Source organism: Balaenoptera ricei, chromosome 8 (assembly GCF_028023285.1).
Source record: "Balaenoptera ricei isolate mBalRic1 chromosome 8, mBalRic1.hap2, whole genome shotgun sequence".
In the NCBI taxonomy this organism is placed as follows: Eukaryota; Metazoa; Chordata; class Mammalia; order Artiodactyla; family Balaenopteridae; genus Balaenoptera; species Balaenoptera ricei.
Genome location: NC_082646.1, coordinates 18,908,176 through 18,922,397, shown reverse-complemented (window position 1 = coordinate 18,922,397; position 14,222 = coordinate 18,908,176).

Here is a 14,222-nt window from a genome sequence, read left to right as displayed (position 1 = left end):
CTTCCTCCTCCATAGTGGATTACCTCCATCCATACTTCATTGCAAAAATAAATGGCATCTTTCTTTTCTTCTCCCATGAAATCTTCAAACTTCTGTCCTTCCATCTTTTAATCCCTTTCTCTTACTGTATTATTGGCCAGGCCCCTCCTCCAGCCCAGTACTTCTACTTGTATTCTGGATCCCATCTCAAGAACTAGCCATCAACCAACTCTTTTGTATCAGTTTTTTTACCCTCTCTGCTATTTTATTCCCATCAGCATAAAAACATGTTCAGAAGCATCTTTCATCTTAAAAGAAAAGAATCCTTCCTTTAATTCCCTCATCAGTTTTAATGGTCACTGCCCTGATCTTAATTCTCCGCATCTTTCAGTGCACTTCTCCACTTTCCCTTTCCTGAGAGGCTCTCCTCTCTTGGCCTCCATGACACCAAACTCTCCTGTTTCCCACATCATGGTTATATCTCTCTCATATTGTGCCCTTCTCCTCTACTTAATGTTTATGATTATAGTTCCTTGGAGCTCTATCTTAGACCCTCTTTTCTCTATATACAATTTCTCCTTTAGTGATCATACCACGTCCCATAGTGTTAAATATCACCTACAATGCTGAGAACTTTCAAATATATATTTCCAGCCTTGAACCTCTCTCCCAGATTCCTGACTCATATATCCAGCCACCTGCTTGCCATCTCTACTTGGGTTCTCACAAATATCTCAAGTATAACATACTGACAGTGTTGAACTTTACATGAGCCCTGTGCTCCTAGAAAACAGTGACAGGTAATCCCCCCTACCAAACTTTGTTTTCCAGAAACAGCTTACTACAAAGAAAGACCCTTCTGCATATGACTTAGATTGTCCATTCTTTCTCATGACTCCCTGAAGACTCACTCACAAGTGACTCTCTCATTTACCTGTGATAAGGCCAGACACAGACCCTCCAAATTCACATGCTTGGTCTCATAAATGATTAGCTGAACTAATCTCTAGACATAGAGATTCCCTGATTATAAAAACAACCCCAATAGTAAAATTGTTACTGAACCAAACTTGGGTCTGCTCACCTGCAGCAGTAAAACCAATCTACTAGCACCGGGCTGTGATGAAAGAAATTGCAGCATTTATTTCAGGGCACCAAGCAAGGAGTTAGGGACAGCTAGTGCTCAAAAAGCCCGAACTCCTGGATGAGTTTCAGCAAAGCATTTTAGAGTGTTTCTCCTTGGATTTATCCTGTATGGGACTCTCTGTGCTTCCAGGACTTGATTAACTATTTCCTTTCCCATATTAGGGAAGTTTTCAACTATAATCTCTTCAAATATTTTCTCAGTCCCTTTCTTTTTCTCTTCTTCTTCTGGGACCCCTATAATTCGAATGTTGGTGCGTTTAATGTTGTCCCAGAGGTCTCTGAGACTGTCCTCAGTTCTTTTCATTCTTTTTTCTTTATTCTACTCTGCAGTAGTTATTTCCACCATTTTATCTTCCAGGTCACTTATCCGTTCTTCTGCCTCAGTTATTCTGCTATTGCAGCAAAGCATTTTAAAGGCAAGGTGAGGGAGGGGTGTCCCAGGGTATGTGATCAGCTCAGGCACAATTCTCCGATTGGTTGATGGTAACAGGGTGGTGTCACAAGGGTTAATATTATCAATCGGTAGCCGCCAGTAGGCCTGGGGGCTACATGCTCATGTCATCAAGTAGTTAACTCTATCCATTTGGTGAGGGTTTTAGCATCTGTAAAACAACTCAGGAAATGTACATCAGATACTATTATCTAGACACTTCAGACAAGAGTTAAAGCAGAGGATATGGGGGAGGGGTCTCTTCTGGGAAGGCCTCATAGGGTTCTGTTCAGTTACAAAATCACCCTGTAACAGGGAAGAGCCAATCCTGACTCCATGTTGGATCTGTGTTTTGACTTTAACCTTTGCTTTCCGTTGCTTTCGTTGTTATAATCATACATAATGGCCTGCCTCAGGGAACCCTGCCCCTCTGCCTAAATGTTAAAGTGCCTTTGTTTAGCTCACATGGAGACAATCTGACCCTGCCCACCTGTGAATGGCTGCAGAAAAGAAGAAATTAACATATCCCCTCCCCAATGTAGGCCACGCAAAGGAGATGTTTTGCAAGATAAACGACTTTTTCACTTTACTTCCTCACGTCTTCCCCATCTCTGCTCTATAAAAGAAACTGGCATCCGGACCCTGATAAGATGGTTTTTTGGGACCCTAGTCTGCCATCTTCTCGGTCTGCCGGCTTTCCGAATAAAGTCATGTTTCTTGCCTCAACACCTCGTCTGATTTACTGGCCTGTCGTGCAGCGAGCAGAGCAAGCTTGGACTCGATAACAACCTCGCCTATAACTTGGCTATTCTTCCAGGCAAAATCACCCTACGGACTTACCTCTAATCTTTGGATTTGGGGTGCTCTCCCCATTGCAATAGCCCGAGTAAAATCAACTTACTTACTTGGTGTTTTTGTATCAGGGAAGAGCCAATCCCGACGTCATGTTGGATCTGTTTCTCTTTCTTTAAACTTTGCATTCCGCTGCTTTTGTTCACTGAAAGGATACTGTCTATACATAATAGAACCCTGCCCCTCTGCTTGAATGTTAAACCAAAGTGCCTTTGTTCAGGGAAGTATCCTGACCCTGTCCACCTGTGGATGGCTGCAAGAAAGAAGAAATTAACACATCCCCTCCCGAGGCTGGCCATTCCAAGAGATATTTGCAAGAGTTATGGCCTTTTTACTTCAGTTCCCCACCTCCTCCCCCTCTCTGTTCTATAAAAGAAACTGGCATCCAAACCCCGATAAGATGGTTTTTTAGAGACATTACTCTGACATCTTTTCGGTCTTCCAACTTTCTGAATAAAGTCGTATTCTTTGCCTCAACACCTCGTCTCCTGATTTATTGGCCTGTCGTGCGGCAAGCAGAGCGAGCTTGGACTCAGTAACATTTTTACCTTTGACAATATGCAAAACTTCCGATCTTCTCTCTTCTTTAACAGCCATTTCCACGCCTTTTCCTCGTCCAAACGTGTTTCTCTCTCACCTCCCCAAGGCGTCCTCATCTCAGTTTAAACAACCACCCTCCACCCAGTTGTTCAGGCCAAAAACCTTGGCATCATCATTCCTCCCTTTCCCTATCCCCTACAACCAATGCATCAGCAAATCCTCTTGATTCTGTTTCCAAAACATAATTTGAATCTGTCCATTTTCACTCTATAACCACTGCCATCACCTTATTACAAACCAGGATAAGTTCAACAGATCCCTAAATACGCTTCTCTAATTCATTCTCAATGTAGTAGATCTGGATCGGAGCAGATGGAAGAATTAGTGACCATCTGATATGTTGTAAGGCTACCAAATGATACTTAATTTGGGGTACTAAAAGATTATTCTTTCCAATAATTACTTTATTATTTTAAAATACAATTCTATATATTCCCTGTGAGAAAAATGTTTATCTCCATTATCCTGTCTCCTTTGTAAAGCATATAAATCAGTTAGCACTTTGCTAATTTGCTTTTTTTTTTTTTTTTTAAACATTACTGAATCTCATTTTTATTCAGCAGAGAGAAGAAGTTCACAAATATCTTTTTGGGGTGTCTAAAGTACTGGCCAATCCTTTTGATCAGTGAGGAGTTAGTTTTAAGTTTCAGAGAAAGGATAATTCACAACCTTCTTGAAATTTTTTTCCTTCCAGTTTTATTGAGATATAATTGACATACAGCACTGTGTAAGTTTAAGGTGTGCAGCGTAATGATTTGACTTACATACACCATGAAATGCTTATCACAATAAGTTTAGTGAACATCCATCATCTCACATAGATACAAAATTAAAGAAATAGAAAAAAATGTTTTTCTTGTGATGAGAACTCTTAGGATTTACTCTCAACAGCTTTCATATACAACATACAGCAGGGTTAATTATATTTATCATGTTGTACTTTACATCCCTAGAACTTATTCATCTATTAACTGGAAGTTTGTGCCTTTTGACCACCTTCATCCAATTCCCACTACCCCAACACCTTGCCTCTGGTAAACACAAATCTGATATATTTTTCTTATTTATTTATTTATTTATTTTTGGCTGAGATGGGTCTTCATTGCTGCATGCAGGCTTTCTCTAGTTGCAGTGAACGGGGGCTACTCTTCGGTGTGGTGCGCAGGCTTCTCACTGCAGAGGCTTCTCTTGTTGTGGAGCATGGGCTCTAGGCTGCGGGCTTCAGTAGTTGTGGCGCATGGGCTTAGTTGCTCCACCGCATGTGGGATCTTCCTGGACCAGGGCTCAAACCCGTGTCCCCTGCATTGGTAGGTGGATTCTTAACTACTGCACCACCAGGGAAGTCCCCTTTCGTAATTTTTATTTTTCTGTTTGTAGCGTTTTCTTTTTTGCTTAGAGAACTCTAGCATTTCGTGTGAAGCTGGTTTGATGGTGCTGGACACTTTTAGCTTTTGTTTGTCTGTAAAACTTGTGATCTCTCTGTCAAATCTGAATGCAAGCATTGCCAGGTAGAGTATTCTTGGTTGTAAGCTTTTCCCTTTCATCACTTTAAGTATATTGTGCCACTCCCTTCTGGCCTGCAGAGTTTCTGCTGAAAAGTGAGCTGATAGCCTTATGGGAGTTCCCTTGAAGGTAACTTGTTGCTTTTCCCTTGCTGCTTTTAATATTCTCTTTACCTTTAATTGTTGCCACTTTAATTACAATGTGTCTTGGTGTGGTCCTCTTTTGGTTGATCCTGTTAGAAACTCTTTATGCTACCTGGACCTGGATATTTGTTTCCTTCCCCAGGTTAGGGAAGCTTTTAGTTCTGAAATCTTCAAATATGCTCTCTGTCCCTGTTCTCTCTTTCTCTTCTCCTTCTAGGACCCCTATAATGTGAATGTAAGTACACTTGATGTTCTCTCAGAGGTCTTTTAAACTGTCCTCATTTCTTTTTTATTCTTTTGTCTGTTCAGCATCAGTGATTTCCACTACCTCTGTCTTCCAGCTCACTGATCCGTTCCTCTGTGTTATTTAATCTACTGGCTGCTACAGCCAGCTATATGATTTTTTTTTTTGAATTTTTGAATTTTATTTTATTTATTTTTTTATACAGCAGGCTCTTATTAGTTATCTCTTTTATACATATTAGTGTATATATGTCAATCCCAATCTCCCAATTCATCCCACCACCACCACCCCCCTTCCACTTTCCCCCCTTGGTGTCATACGTTTGTTCTCTACATCTGTATCTCTATTTCTGCCCTGCAAACTGGTTCATCTGTACCATTTTTCTAGGTTCCACATGTATGCATTAATATACGATATTTGTTTATCTCTTTTTGACTTACTTCACTCTGTATGACAGTCTCTAGATCCATCCACGTCTCTACAAATGACTCAATTTCGTTCCTTTTTATGGCTGAGAAATATTCCACTGTATATATGTACCACAACTTCTTTATCCATTCGTCTGTCAATGGGCATTTAGGTTGCTTCCATGACCTGGCTATTGTAAACAGTGCTGCAATGAACATTGGGGTGCATGTGTCTTTTTGAATTATGGTTTTCTCTGGGTATATGCCCAGTAGTGGGATTGCTGGGTCTTATGGTAGTTCTATTTTTTGTCTTTTAAGGAACCTCCATACTGTTCTCCATAGTGGCTGTATCAATTTACATTCCCACCAACAGTGCAAGAGGGTTCCCTTTTCTCCACACCCTCTCCAGCATTTGTTGTTTGTAGATTTTCTGATGATGCCCATTCTAACTGATGTCAGGTGATACCTCATTGTAGTTTTGATTTACATTTCTCTAATAATTAGTGATGTTGAGCAACTTTTCATGTGCTTCTTGGCCATCTGTATGTCTTCAGCTATATGATTTTTAACAATTGAATGAGGACTTACCTGGTGGCACAGTGGTTAAGAATTCACCTGCCAACTCAGGGGACACGAGTACGATCCCTGGTCTGGGAAGATCCCACATGCCGGGGAACAACTAAGCCCACACACCACAACTACTGAGGCTGCACTCTACAGCCCGCGAGCCACAACTACTGAGCCCGAGTGCCACAACTACTGAAGCCCATGTGCCTAGAGCCTGTGCTCCGCAACAAGAGAAACTACCGCAATGAGAAGCCCATGCACTGCAATGAAGAGTAGCCCACGCTCACCGCAAGTAGAGAAAGCCCGTGTGCAGCAACGAAGACTCAACGCGGCCAAAAATAAATAAATAAATAAATAAATTTATAAATAAAAATAAAAATTGAATGAAAAACATTAAAATACTTTCAAAGTTGAGAAAATATTCAAAATATAGTGTAAAGGAATAAAAGCTACTGAAAATTAAAAAACAAACAAACAAACAAAACTTCTAACTTCTCATTCTGTTCATCCATTCTTCTCCTGAGTTACAATCATTACATTGAACTCTCTATAGGGTAGGTCGCTTATCTCCACTTCACAATTCTTCTGGGTTTTTTCTTGTTCCTTTGTTTGGAAGATATTCCTCTGTCACCTCAATTTGCCTATTTGTTATTTGTATTTCTAGTAGGTTGGTTACATTTCCTTACCTTGGAGAAGTGGCCTTTGAGTCCTTGGAGATGTCCTATGGTCCCAGCAATGCACTCTCTCTGGTCACCAGAGCTATATACTATAGGGGTGCCCCATATTTGGGCTCCATGGGTCCTTCTGTTGTGGTGGGCTGACTACTGTGGGCAGTCTGGTAATTGTGACTGGCCCTGGTCCAGTTGGTTGCCAGGTCCTGCTTTGTACAGAGTCTGCTGGCCACTGGTTGGAGGGTCCGAGTCACACGGCTGCTGGCTAAGGGGACCTGAGGGGCCCAAGAGCTAGAGCTGGCCCAGTGGTGTGCAGAGCTGGTTTCTGGAGTGGGTGGTAGTCGGGTAGGGGTCCAGGATCTAGTGTCAGCCTGCTGATAGATGGGGCAAGTTCCTGACTGGCTGCAGGGTCCAAGGTGCCCCAAAGCTGGTTCTTGGCAGGTTTTGGTGAGTGGGGCTGCGTCCTGGGGCAGCTGGCTGAGGGGGCCAAAGTTTGTCAGAGCTGATACTGGCCTGCTGGTAGGTGGAGCCAGGTTCCCAGGTATCTGGCTGCAGGGCCTTGGGAGTCCTGGACCTGGTGGTGACCTGCTCGTGGGCAAGGCTGGAGCCCAGGGGATTCTGGGACTGATGTCTGCCCACTGGTTAGTGAGGTCAAGTCCTGGGGCTAGTGCTGGTCTACTGGTGGGTGGAGCTGGGACCTGAGGTCTCTGGCTGTAGGACCCTGGCATCCTGGAGTTGGTGTTTTGGTCTGTTGGTGGATGGGACCAGGGTCCAGGGACTCCTGTGGCTGATGTCTACCTATTGGTGCATGAGGCTGGTCCTGGGGCTAGTGCTGGCCCACTGGCAGGTGGAGCTGGGCCCAGGGTCTCTGGCTGCATGGCCTGAGGGACCCCACTGCTAGTGCCGGTGCCCTGGTGTGTGGGACCAGGTCCCGAGCCTTCTGGTGGACAGGGCTGGTCTGAGGTGGCTGTGGTCTCAGGGGGTCTTAAGGTAGTAGTCCTGTTGGTAGGTGAGGCTGTGTTACTGCCCAGCTAGTTGCTTGGCCTGAGGCATCCCAGTACTGGTGCTGACACGCTGGTGGGTTGGGTCAGGTCTCAGTGCTAATAAGCTCCAGGGAGGATTCCAAAATGGCCCTTGCCAGCACTAGTGTCCTTGTGGTAGAACGAGCTCCCCAAAATTGGCTGCCACCAGTGTCTGTGGCCCCAGGGTGAGCTCCAGTTGCCTCCTGCCCCTTCAGGAGACACTCCATGATCAGCAAGTGGGTCTGACCTAGGCTCCTTTCAAATAACTTCTTCTGCCCTGGTTCTCAAAGCATGTGAGATTTTGTGTGCACCCTTTAAGAGTAGAGTCTCATTTCCCACAGCCCTCTAGCTCCCCTGAAAGTAAGTCCTGCTGCTCTTCAAACCCAAACGTTCTGAGGACTCATCTTCTTGGTGCAGGACTCCCAGGCTGAGGAGTCCAATGTGGGGTTTAGACCCCTCACTCCTTGGGGAGAACCTCTGCAGTTGTAATTTTCTTCCCATTTGTGGATCACCTACCCAGGGGTATAGGTTTTGACTATAACACCTCTCCGTCCTCCTACCCATCTTGTGGTTCCTTCTTTATATCTTTAGTTATAAAAGATATTTTCTGATAGCCTTCCAGTTTTTCTCATCATTAGTTGCTTGGTAAATAGTTGTAATTTTCTTGTGCCTATGGGTGGAGGTGAGCGCTGGGACTTCTTATTCTGCCATCTTCAAATGTCGGGAACCACAACTTTGTTGAAAATTTTTATGACCTATTTACTAAGAGTAAATGTACTAACACTTTATTACTATAATATTAAGATTTTATGAAATATATATAGGGGAAAAATAAAATAATTATTCTCTGCTTTAGGTATGGAAAGTGTTTTCCAGCATGCTGAATATTAAGGAAAAAAGTAAAATTTTCTTTTCTTTTTTTTAAAAAAAATATTTATTTATTTGGTTGCTCTCCGTCTTAGTTGCAGCAGGCGGGCTCCTTAGTTGCGGCATGCAAACTCTTAGTTGCGGCATGCGTGTGGGATCTAGTTCCCTGATCAGGGATTGAACCCGGGGCCCCTGCATTGGGAGCACGGAGTCTTAACCGCTGCACCACCAGGGAAGTCCCAAAAGTAGAATTTTCTACGAACATTTTCTGTTAAACATAATGCATGTCCAATCAATGTCAGTCTGATTATGGTCTCATTTAGGAGTTGGGACTCCACTCTTTTTTGAATTTTTGTTCATATATTAACTTCCAGATGATATGAAGCTGGTAAAGATATCTAATGTGTCTGAAGAAAAGAATCAGAATCCAAAATATCTCACCTGGCTGTGATAATGAGCTAATGTGACAATATCTAGTAAGGAAAGAAAATAAAATCTAGTGCTCAGGTTCAAAGCCACACAAGTATGAAGAGGTAGGATAGGAGCAAAGGAACATTAATGTCAGTAAAAAGCATTTTAATCTGTGGGTTCAAGATTCTTAAAAATGTTCATAACCATTTATCTTAATAAATCCTCAAATTTTGGTATGAGCACTTTCATCCTAGCATTATCAATAAGAGCAGAAAGTATAAACAACATAAAAATATAACAGCACAGGAATCGTCAAATAATTCTTACAGATATATGACAATTTTTAAGTTATTAAAACTCATATAAGGCTAATTACACGGGAAAATGCTCAGAATATAATACATGAAAATAGAAGATGCAAAATTCCACATATGTACTAAAATTCTAACTTTGAAAAAAAACCTATAATTTTATCTCCTACTCTGAATAGGGGAAAAAACTGGAAGAAAATCTTCAAAATGTTATCAGTGCTTGAATGTGTTCGGTAGAAAATGGGATAATTTTTACTTTTTATTCGTTTAAAATATTTTAAAACTCATCTACTCATTGAAGAAAATCTAAACATCGTGTTAAATCATACATTAGAAAATGAATGTTCTTTATATTCTCCTCTCTGCCACCTCCTAGAAATCCACTGTTCACCGTTTGCTTTATTCTCCTCTGTTTTCTGGGTATACATTAAAGGATATATGAAGGAGTTTCTCAAATGTGGTGGATATATCAGTTACATCAAAATAACCTAGAGTGTTTATTAAAAAGGCAGACTTCCAGGCTCCAACCTGTGAAGACTCTGATTTCACAGGTCAGGAATTAGGTCCCAAATCTGCCTATTCCAAGTATCCCAGGTGATTTTTATATGTATTAGTGATTGAGAACCCTTAGGAGCATGTGCTTTAGAACCCAACAGGTCCTGCCACATACGAGCTGTGAGAGACTTTGGGTGCATTACTAACCCTGCTGGGTCTTAGTTTCCTTATCTGTAAAATTAGGATAGAAATAGTAGCATCTGCATCATAGTTATGGTAGGGATTAAATACGATCATACATGTAAAATATAATATAGTATAATGTATTACACACGAAAGCACTCAATAAATGTAATAAGACCTAATACTTATATAATGCTTACTGTATGTCAGGCACTGTTCTATGCACTTTACATAGATGTATACATTTAACGCTGGAATTAAATCCCTCCTTGTGGAGATCTTAAGTATCATTTAAACTTCTCATCTTAGAAAAGGAGGAGTCAAAAGTGGCCAATAGGAGTGAAACACTAAAAGGAAAAAAATGACGATGCAGAAGATAGAAGGGGGAAAATTTCCAGAATCATTTTCTTGATAACGAGAGGGGATGGCCCCTAGTGCACAAATGGAGAGGGGCTGGCCTTTGCTAGCAGCATGGGCAATCACACACAGAAGTGGAATGGATACAGTGCAGCAGATGGGCTGTTGGAAGTGAAAGTTCTCTTCTGATTGCTCCTCCTCTCTGGCTGAAGTTGGAAGCTAGCTGATAGTTAGGATGTTGTGAGGTTTAAGAAGAAAGGAAAAAAGAAGAAGATATTTTTGATGGAGGGAGAGTGAAGGGACTAAGGAAATGTATTATGATTCTTAGGCAGCCCAAGGACCCACTTGAGACTAGTGATCCTGAATTTTTTTTGAGACTACTCAGCATAGCTAAGGAAACTAAGATTCAGCAGAGTTAAGTAATGTGCCTAAGGTGTCACAGCTCATGAGTGGCAAGACCTATTTGGTTCTAAAACCACATTCAGCTGCTCAGGCACAAACACTGAATAGGTATAGAATAGAATGTAACCTAGGTTGCGGTTTTGCTGAGGGAGGTGAGCATAGATGTAAAAGAGTGAGTATGATGATTGACCGTAGGATTAAAGCTGAATTTGGAGGGTGAAGAACAGCGTAAGATAATAGGATCAAAGTACTGTATGTCTGGGTAAGAGTCTAAGGATTGTTGGAGTCAAATACAAGAGGGGGGACTTCCCTAGTGGCGCAGTGGTTAAGAATTCGCCTGCCAGGGCTTCCCTGGTGGCGCAGTCGTTGGGAGTCTGCCTGCCAGTGCAGGGGACACGGGTTCGAGCCCTGGTCCGGGAAGATCCCACATGCCGCAGAGCGGCTGGGCCCATGAGCCACAATTGCTGAGCCTGCGCGTCTGGAGCCTGTGCTCCGCGGCAAGAGAGGCCGCGATAGTGAGAGGCCCGCGCACTGCGATGAAGAGTGGCCCCCACTTGCCATAGCTGGAGAAAGCCCTCGCACAGAAACGAAGACCCAACACAGTCATAAATAAATAAATAAATAAAATTTAAAAGAATAAGGCTTAAAAAAAAAAAAAAAAGAATTCCCCTGCCAATGCAGGGGACACAGGTTTGAGCCCTGGTCTGGGAAGATCCCACATGCCGCGGAGCAACTAAGCCTGTGCGCCACAACTACTGAGCCTGCGCTCTAGAGCCCTTGAGCCACAACTACTGTGCTCTAGAGCTCTCGAGCCCCAACTGTAGCCCGCATGCCTACAGCCCGTGCCCATGCACCACAATGAAGAGTAGCCCCCGCTCACCGCAACTAGAGAAAGCCATGCGCAGCAACGAAGACTCAATGCAGACAAAAATAAATAAATAAATAGATAAATAAATTCATAAAAAAATAAAAATAAAATATTTAAAAAAATACCAAAAAAAAAAAAAAAAAAAGATACAAGAGGGACCAAGTTGAGAGATAGAAGGACGCGTCTGGAGGGTGAAATTGGTAATGACAATGGCTAAATTATGATCAAGGGGGAGAATAGTTGAGGTAGGGCAGAGGACAGGATCACTGGAAAATAAGAGGTAAGAGAACTGAGAAGCCAGGCATTCCAGATGCTTTTGATGTCCTAGTCATATCTCCTTGACCTACTTCTGGTTTCAGCAACAGCTATGGTAGAAGACATTTCAGACTCCCTCTGACATCTTCCTACCTGAAAAGGGCACCTCTTCTGCTTTCACCTCAAGGTCTTCTCTGAAAGCTCAGGAGCCTGCTAGGTTCACAGGCAAGAACAAAGTACAGCAAGTATGAGGAAGATATGCTTCAGGGAACAACCCTCAACCAGTAGGGTTAGAAGTCAGTGAATAAGTGCCCCAGCCTCTGGTCCTTTGACAGACAATTTTGTGAGACACTCAGGATGCTTCCTGGAGTTCTCACTGGACTTGAATACCCTCCCCCCTTTTTTTTTCATAGTGGTGACCTTGATGCCACACCTTTACAGAGGCTTTTCCTCTTTCCCTCTATCTTACTCTCCTTGCTCCCTGGTTCCTGCTTCCTGGGTTACCTCCCAAATAAACCACTTGTATCCAAAGTCCTTGTTTCAGGGTCTACTTTCAGGAGAAACCTTACTAAAACATCAGGGTACTCACAATCTTCTGTGAATATTGAAATCACTAAGAATTATGACAGGAGTCATGTTGGAGAGAATGATAGAGAGTCAGGACCTAAATTAAGGAATGAGGGAGTATGACCTGGGGGCGGGGTTCAGTGCATGATTGTGACAAAGAGCGTTAATGGATGGATAGTCCATTGACACCAGACTCAAAGGTGAGTGCTTTTAGGGAGAAGGGGAGGAGGATGATTTGGAAGTGGCAGTGGGGAGAAAAGAAGACCAGCACACGAACTCAGGCTCAGTGGTACGTCAGCCATAACTTGAGAGAGATGCAGGAGAAGCACTGACTTCAGAGGAGAATCAAGTTTCACTTAGAATAAGAAAGTAAAAGACTATTAAGAGAAGAGTTTGAGGCTACGGAGGATTTTACTGCCTGTCCAGAGGCTTGCAGGTTGGGCAAAGGGGAGATAGAATCAGAAGGGTAAGTGCTGAGGTGTATCTGGATAAGGGGTAATACTAGATGTTGGGGTTCCTTGTGGAGACTGACATAACAAAGCTAAAGGCATAATGAGATTGGTTTTAATGGTGGAAGGGCAGATAATAGGGGTGTGTCAGGCAGTAGGGAAGGGTAGGGACCTTGCCAGAAACACACAGAGCTCTAGGGTCCCCTTCTCTGCTGCAGTTGAAAGTGCGGAAGCTGGGAAGGGCCGCTTCTACTTCACTCAAATCCACAGGGTTCTTGGGAATTCTCTTGACCTTTACTAGAGGGGGCAGGGAACCCGGGGAGAGACATGGGCTTATCTGAGGTACTGAGAATTCTGGAGAACAAAATTTTTTTTTTTGGTCGTGCCACAAGGCTTGTGGGATCTTAGTTCCCTGACCAGGGATCAAACCCATGCCCCCACCCCCTGCTTTGGAAGTGCGATGTCTTAACCACTGGACTGCCAGGGAATTCCCTGGAGAACAAATGTTAATAACTAGTTTGGGGCTAGTCTTCTCAAAGCAACTGGTGAATAGTCACCTGTTCTTTTAAGATCTTTCATTAACAATTGTTAACTAATGCCTGAAGCTTATGCCTCAATTATATTTTCTATACAAGGATGAATTAAATAATATGGGCTTATGATATTCTATTTATATTACAGAAAATCCCCCAAAAGCCAAAAAATAGCAAAAGTGTCCAAAGGTTAAAAATATTGCAAAACAATACTGTAAGTCCCCACGATTATTAATTCTTGAAAAACCAGTGATTAGGTACGTGATTTCTGGAACAAATAGATATTTTAACCAATGTGTGGGGTTGACCAACTTCTTTCCTGTGAACTTGCTTGGGGTCAAATTATATTCCACCATATCAGCTAGTTTTGTTGATTGACAGAACTGAGACTAGATTCAAGTCTTCAGATTTGTGATTTAATGTTTTTCTTGTCTTAAGGATGGTTTCAGAAAAAAACAAAACAGACAAATACTCAAGGCACGTTTTGCTTGTTCTGTGAGGCTGAACTTTCACTCCTGGACCTGATTCTTATCTCTTCTGAGGCTGCCTCACTGAAAACTCAAACTCTAGTTCCTCTTTGCCCCCTGTCCACAGCAGTGAATCTCCCCTGCCTTACTCTCATGATGTACCCTAACTCTCTTCACATAGGAGAGGAGGGATTAAACCAGAGATGACTGCAGATTTTTGGACTTTTTTGCTGGACCCATTTGCATATCCTCTGGACCTCTTTCCTCCAGTGCCCAAATCAAGCTCATCCTTTCTCTCTTACTCTCCCAGTAAGTAGAGTCGCCAGCAGTTGGAAACACTTCTCCATGAAGAGAGAAGACAAGTCAGAGGTTTTAACTCCGGAATCCTTAACCTTGCATTCTGGAGCCCTCCAGCGACCACTGTTGGTCTTGCGGCAACTGTGATGGAAAGTGTTCAAAACAGCATCTCACTAGCTCCCCCCATGTGGCATGT